This window comes from Vombatus ursinus, unplaced genomic scaffold (assembly GCF_900497805.2).
Source record: "Vombatus ursinus unplaced genomic scaffold, bare-nosed wombat genome assembly UNPS02014794.1, whole genome shotgun sequence".
Classification (NCBI taxonomy): Eukaryota; Metazoa; Chordata; class Mammalia; order Diprotodontia; family Vombatidae; genus Vombatus; species Vombatus ursinus.
This window is the reverse complement of record NW_020954572.1, coordinates 13,519,187-13,526,475: the sequence shown is the minus strand read 5'-3', so window position 1 is coordinate 13,526,475 and position 7,289 is coordinate 13,519,187. Positions and strand designations below refer to the sequence as shown.

General features: G+C 39.9%; 1 long non-coding RNA gene across 1 annotated transcript; it reads left to right on the top strand.

Moving 5' to 3' along the window:
* The first annotated feature begins 4,702 nt into the window (after nt 1-4,702).
* Nucleotides 4,703-7,033, top strand: LOC114048787. The gene is made up of 3 exons (XR_003569804.1): nt 4,703-4,732; nt 6,703-6,791; nt 6,889-7,033. It is a non-coding gene; the product is annotated as an uncharacterized LOC114048787 (long non-coding RNA).
* The last annotated feature ends 256 nt before the right edge of the window (nt 7,034-7,289 follow it).

Genomic DNA, 7,289 nt, shown 5'->3' with positions numbered 1-7,289 from the left:
TTCAGTTGTGATTCTAAATGATAAATCTATCACTTCACAGAAGGAAAGAAAAATAGCTGTTTTTTCTAAAGTTTCAAAGGTTTTATATGCTGGAAAAAAAAACATTCCATGAGAAAGGGATCTAGGATTAAGGCAAGTATCAAAGGTGATTAATGGACATCATCAATACCACCAAAATTCTATTTAAGTGAGTAAACTATCTTCTTACTAAAGTATTGGTTAGAATAAGTAATATAGCAAGAAAACTTGGATGAAACCATGACCTATGAAACAAAAAAAAAAGGTGGGGAGGGAAAAGGGGGTAAGGTAGCAACAACATAAAACTTGTAGATACCTAAAGGATATGGGTAACCTGAGGCAAGAAGAATTTCATATAATATCAAGGTCACAAAAAAAATCTGTTCATGATTAAGGGGAAAGTGGTATTCTTAGAGCTATTCCTGAAAGAGGTCTGTGTCATCACTGGCAGAAGTGACCAATTCTAGGCATCCTAGATCAGGGGAGTCAAACTCCAATGGAAACATAAGGATTCCTATTAGCAATACATACTGACTTAGAAAACCATATGTTGATATGTCCTACTGTAGTTTTATTTTATTAAATATTTCTCAGTTACATTTTAATCTGATTCCATTACTTAGTAATATTTGACATCTCCTTCTCAGATGAGTCAAAATATCTGTTGTCTGTGCTACCTTCTCCTCCAAGCCTCTTTCTTCATAATTCTGCCATTCGTCACATACCCAGAGCCCTCATAAAATCTAATATTTGGAACGTACCTGAGTTCAGCCTCCTTCCCAATGCAGGAATCCCTTCTATGATATCATTGACAGTCATGTAGGTTATGACTGAATACTTCCAGCTTAATACCTGATGAGGTGGCCTGCTCCACTGGGGGAAAATTTTCATCATTAGAAGGTTATTATTCTCAACTGAATCATCCCCCTTGTGATTTCTACTGATTGCTCCCAATTAAGGTCCCTAGAGCATCCCAGGAACTATAATGTTCCCCCACAACCACCTAAATTCTTCTCCTCTGCTGACTCAGTCCTGCCCCTTCAACCTCTCGTGTGGTATGATGTCCATACCCTTCACCATCTTAATCACTTCCCTCCAGATCAGGGGTTCCTAACTTGTATGTCATGGACCACTTTGGCAGTCTGATGAAGCCTATGTATGGTACCTTTTCACAGAATAATGTTTTTGAATAACTGAAGGAAATGTTAATTTTCAGTTAAAGGTTAGTGAAAATAAAGATATTTGTTTTTTCCATTCAAGTTCTTGGACCCCCTGAAATCTATCCAAAGACACTTGGAATCAATCCAAGGGCACTGAAATCTGTGGACCCCAAGTTAATAAGAACCCATGCTCTAGACAGCTCTAGTTTGACAATGTTCCCCTTTAAAATATTGTCATCCAAAAGTGTCCATAGTGCTCCAGGTACGTTCTAACCAACAGGAAGTCAGTTTGAAACATTAGCAAGGTCTCCTGTGTACTGTCTGCAATTATGAGATGAACATATTTTGTCTTGGGCTCTATCTATGGATCTTCTATTTCTTCACAGTCTCCCTACCCTTCAGTACTTCTAACTCATATCCCTTCCATATAGGTGGTCCAATATTCTTGTGTTCTTGACCTCCTTTGATCTGAACACTCCATTTTAATTAATGCTATTATGGAGGATGGGAGCAGAAACAGCCATTCGCAATAATAGAGGTTGACAGCAACTAACTCTGGCCAGACTATGGCTACACATAGTCATGGCATTTAAACAAAGGAGGCAAGGCAATCATTACTGGTATATCAAAGATACACTTCCTTCCAATTGTGTTGATTCACGTCCAGAATGAAAAGAGGGAAAGGAGTCAGGTAGGTTTTCAAAGCAATACAGTTGCAGTGGTTTAGGGTCCCTACTATGTATTTTTCTTCCTTGGTATGTCAGTATATTCTCCTGGGACATCACCCATTCTGGGGAGGGAATCACCTGTGTCTGTTAACTCCTGAGGACATCTCATACAACCTCAGAATATCAGAATTGGAAGAGCCTTCAGAGGCCTTCTAGTACAACCTGTACCCAAACAAAACCATCCTCTACCACATAACTGCAAAGTGATAGTGATCATTCAGCCTTTGCTTAAAATCTGGCAAAGTCATGTGGTCATGTTTCTTGAGAGTTTGGGCAGTCAACTGGGGCTTAATAAATTCTTATTTACTTGTTATGTCATTAGAATTAGGGAGTTTTAGTATGTGATAGTTCGCCTTCTGGTTCAGTCAAAGTCACAGACATTCTGAAAACAACATCTACTTTAAGGTTTACCAGAAAATGCTAGTAAGAGGAAAAAAACATAGCTTAACGATTCCATTAGCTTTCACAGCAGCCACATCACATTACTGGCTCATCACAAGTAATCAACTAAAATTTCCAGTTTTAGTTTTTACACCAACTACTATTCACCTGCTTAATTGATTTTTCTTAACTCTAGTGTAGAAATTTGTATTTAAACTTGCTCTATTTTCCTCTTCATCCACTAAAGTCCTCCTTCCTCATCACAGAATGGAGGGTAAACACTAGGCTTTTGACAGCTAAGCCATGGAGCATAAGTTCTGTCTGCCTCCACCTACCAAGTTGGAATGACCTTGAAGGATGGCCTGGTGGTATATCTGTTGTCTAAGGAACAGCCTAGCTAAGTTCAGAGAGACCCTTCACTAAGTTAGCAGGCAGGGAGATGACACTTTTGACCACAAGCAACTCTCCAAGACCATCTACTAAATTCCTAGAGGAGTTGCAATTTCTATCACTGGGAGAAATTCCCACAGTCATGAAAGCACAGATCCTTGAAGTATTCACATAAGATTTTCATCTTGCTCATTTCTGCCTATAGTTCTAGTCTGTAAATAGATAGATCTCTCTCTGGGTATAGGCCATTAGCTTTATTAACTTATCCCTCCCAACTTTGGGCAATCTAAAAATCTGATATCTGGTTACTGTTGGGGTTCCTTATTTCTCTAATACCTTTTCTTGCTCCCTCTCCAAATCTAGACCAATTTATTCTATGTCTCTTTTCTCTTAATCCTGTTTTCTTGAACAGGGAACAGCTACTAATCTGACAAAAATCTTAAGGGATTACATACTAGAGAGTATAGGTAACCCCCCACCAATATATATGTACACACACACATATATATATATATATATATATATCTCACACACCTTCTGGTCAACATGGGTATTTTAACAGATCCTGACTTCTGGAAAACAATACCTTAACTAAAGGGGATGACTTTAATTATCAAAATTTCAGGCACTGAGTCAGGGCAGTGAAGGAGCAAGAATTTGGGAGCCAACAAACTCTCAAATTACCCAAGGTAGGTGGCTGTCTGTCCTTATTCAGGCTTATAGGGTTCCAACTTTGACCACAAGATTTGCGGAATAAGTTCTGTCTAAAGAGGCTGAAGGAATAGGTCCAAGCTCTGAGAGACAGAAAGGATAATTAAGAGAGAGGAATACTCCTCAAAGAGAGATTTCTGAAGCAAGAGGTAACTCTAAAATCTTTTTTTTCTTTGTATATGGAGAGGTCATAATCCAAGGCTTTGTCATGTAAGGTAAGGAAGGATAGGAAGGGGAGGACCACACGTCATACATTTCAAAAAAAGAGAATGTAACATGAGTCATTCTTCCAGTGAGGCAGTTCTTGAAATCAAGAGGCAGTACAGTTTTAAGGATGAATCCACTAAAGTAGGAGAATGAAAAGGACCCTAAAGAAATGGAGAGGTGTGTCCATTACAACAAATAATACTTGACTACCACTCCTAATGAAAAATTCTGCTCCTGCAGGCTGATGAAAGTTTCAGAACAGGTAAGTGGTTCCAGCAGATATTTCTGGAATGTATTTGTGCTCTCAAAAGGCTCTCACTTCACATTTCGGGATGAGGTAAAATATTCGGCATGAAATCATATATTTGACACAGACAACAATCTTGTAAACCCAGTAACATAGTTCTCTGTGAGGGACTGTCTGATGTTGGCAGCTGCCAGTTGGGTGCTGTGGCATGGGTAAGGTAAGATCTGGGTATTTTGGAAGTCGAGGCAGGGACTGTGGTAGACAGAGTCATGTGTACTGGGATGGGCTGGATTCGGAAAAGCCATGAGGCAATTGGGCAGTGCTATGAGATAAGCTGGGTTCAAGGAAGTAGCCGAGCCTGAGCTCCTGAGGCAAGGGGCGGTGCCACGTGGGAGTGGGATGGCAGAGGACTGAGTTCCCTCTGCTTAGTCCCCTCCCTATATGCAACGTCATCCCCAGATGCCTCTTGTGACCTTCCTGACCTTGTGCAGCACTGACCCAGTCCCCTCCTGAGTCTGACTTCCTAGGTCACATACTCTTGTCTATGCGTCAATCCCAGATGCCTCCTTCCTGTATCCAATTCTGGCCTCCTACGTCACTCCCTCCCCCTTGGTGTGCTAAACTCAGACAGCCCCTTCCGGTATCTGACCCTACAATCATTGGCTAGTAGCGGGCTGGGGAGGAGGGGCTAAGTAGGTACTTAGGAACAAGCGTGGTCAGAACATACACGTGCGCTCTCCCCTGGCTCCTGCCTGTTGCTCTGGCCTTGCTGCTTGGGCTTGCTGTGATGGTTTGCTGTGTTGGCCTCTGAATAAAACTCTGGTGTTGGTGCCTCCTGATGGCTTGTCTCTGTGTGGTGATCCGGCTGAGGACCGAGGACCCAGGCATGGGTAAGACTCTGGCAGTGCTCTTCTTTTAAGAGAAGTGGGTACTGGCGCACGACTGGCAGAGGGCCAGCGTGCGGCCCGTATAGTTCTCAGTGTAATAAAAGATAGGAAATGAAGGTCCACAGGGGCAGAAAATTCAAACGTATTTCTTTGAGGAAAATCAGCAACCCAACCTCAGAGCCAATGAAATTCAGAGATGGTGGAAAGGTGAGTTGTCAAGTTCAGCTAAGTCAATGGTCCAAAAGGATTTAAGTCCAAAGAGAATTTGGATTGGTTATTTGTGATGCATTCCTACTGAAAGTTGGTGTTTCAAGAGGCAAGGTATGTAACCTTCTGTATCCTAAAAAGGTACAAGTAGCTTTGTACTTTAGAGAGACAACTTGGCAATCGGTCTAACTGAGAAAAACGTCTCAAAGAGACACCGTGGTCTTCAGAAGAAAGAACAGGTACAAATTTAAAGATTCTTAATGGAGAGAATTGGACGAATGGATTCAAATAATGAAAGTACCCAAAGGAGAATTGGAGAGTGAAAGTTTTCAGGAATATAGAATACCTTCCAAAGGCCCAAGAAATGAATAATTCTTTCAGGTGATGAATTGGAAACATTTATTCTGCTATTGGCGGGAGAGACAAATGAGACCAAAAGTATTTCAAAAAGAGATAGGTCTAATGTTTTTCAGAAGGAAGAAAGAAGAAATATGGCACAATAAGGACAAGATTGAATCTAAATAATGAGACCATTTAGAGGAGTCTAGATTATAAGCTTCCAAGATTCTAGAGATTGGACTAAAAAAGTGAAACAAATGCAAACCAAATGAAAGAGGTAGGTGTGTATGTCTTTCAGGAAGAGAAGGATATAATGATTTTTTTTTTAAAGGAAGAGGCAAGGACTGAAAGGAAGAAAGAAGGAAATAAGCATTTATTAAGCTCCTATTATATGTCAGGCACTGTGCTAAGTGCTTTACCAATATCTCATTTGATCCTCACAACAACCCTAAGAGATAGGTGCTATTATCCTTATTTCATAGTTGAGGAAACTGAGGCAGATAGTAATTTGCCTAAGGTCATATAGCTTGTGTGTGTGTGTATATGTATATGTGTGTGTGTGTATGTATGTGTACATATGTGGGTATGCATATATGTGTGTATGTGTATTGTGTATATGTGTATTATGTATATGTGTGTATATATATATATATATGTGTGTGTATACACATGCACATACACAGACGACAATCTTGTAAACCCAGTAACATAGTTCTCAGTGTGATAAAAGGTAGGAAATGAAGGTCCACAGGGGCAGAAAATTCAAACGTATTTCTTTGAGGAAAATCAGCAACCCAACCTCAGAGCCAATGAAATTCAGAGATGGTGGAAAGGTGAATTGTCAAGTTCAGCTAAGTCACATACACAGTATATGTGCATCTGAAGTTGGATTTGAACTCGAGTCTTCCTGACTTGAGGCCCAGAGCTCTGTCCACTGAGCAACCTAGCTGCCCCTGATTGGAGGCTCTCACCGCTGCATCACTCAACTAGATTGGAGATGAGAAAATTACCTAGTGCTTCAAGGTTAGCAAAGTACTTCGTGTACATTTTTCTCGTTTGACTTTTCACTACCTCATTGTAGAGGGAAGCTGGGTAGGGACTGTTGGCATTATCCCCCTTTTATAGACGAGGATATTAAGGTTCAGAAATTAAGCCACTTGTTCAAAAAGATATACGAGGATTCATAGTTCATAGAACAAGAGCTTTGGAAGGGACTTCAGAGGCCATTTAGCAGAACCCACTCATCTTACAGATGACGAAACATGCCAAGGAGAAGGGAAAGTTGGCTTTCCCTAAGTCAAAGTAAGCATCAAACACAAGATGTGAGCCTAAGTTCTCTGACTCAAAAACTGGTGCTTTTCCCCTTGAACACACTGCAAACTCAAGTCTGCTTTGACTCCAGTGTTAGCATTTTTTTTCCTCACTAGACCATACTTTCTGAGAAGGCAAGAAGAAAACTTTTTTTGATTAAAAATGGAGTAAATCCTACGCCCTCTATACAAGCACGGAAGTTGAGGTAAGCTTTCAGAGTTTGTTTGGATTGCTTTTGGTTTTTTGTTTTAATGTTAGATGTCCACCAGAATAAAATGCAGAAGTACTACTATTATGTCTAGACAGACAAAATACTATCAAGTTGGTGGAAGCGAAAACATTTTCTTGGGAAGTGGTAACCTTCAAGAAGAAAATGAAAAGGCATCAGTGAGCACATCCACATCCGAAAAGAAAAGGCAATTACTGATCTTCCTCTGGAAGAAAGAGTAGAAGGTAGGTGATAAAAAAAATTTTAGGAAATGACCATTTTAAAGTAAAAGGAAATTTATTTTTAATCTATTTCTCGACTTACCCCAACATTATTTCTGTTCACTTAAACAATTTACGAGGTGATGTTTTCTTTTTCTTTCAGATTAAATGCAACATTTTTAGCAAAAAAAAAAAAAAACAGTCCTTCTGCAATTAATACAAGATCCTTTCATCTCTATCTTCTCCAAATGAAATTTCAAGAACTAAAAAGACA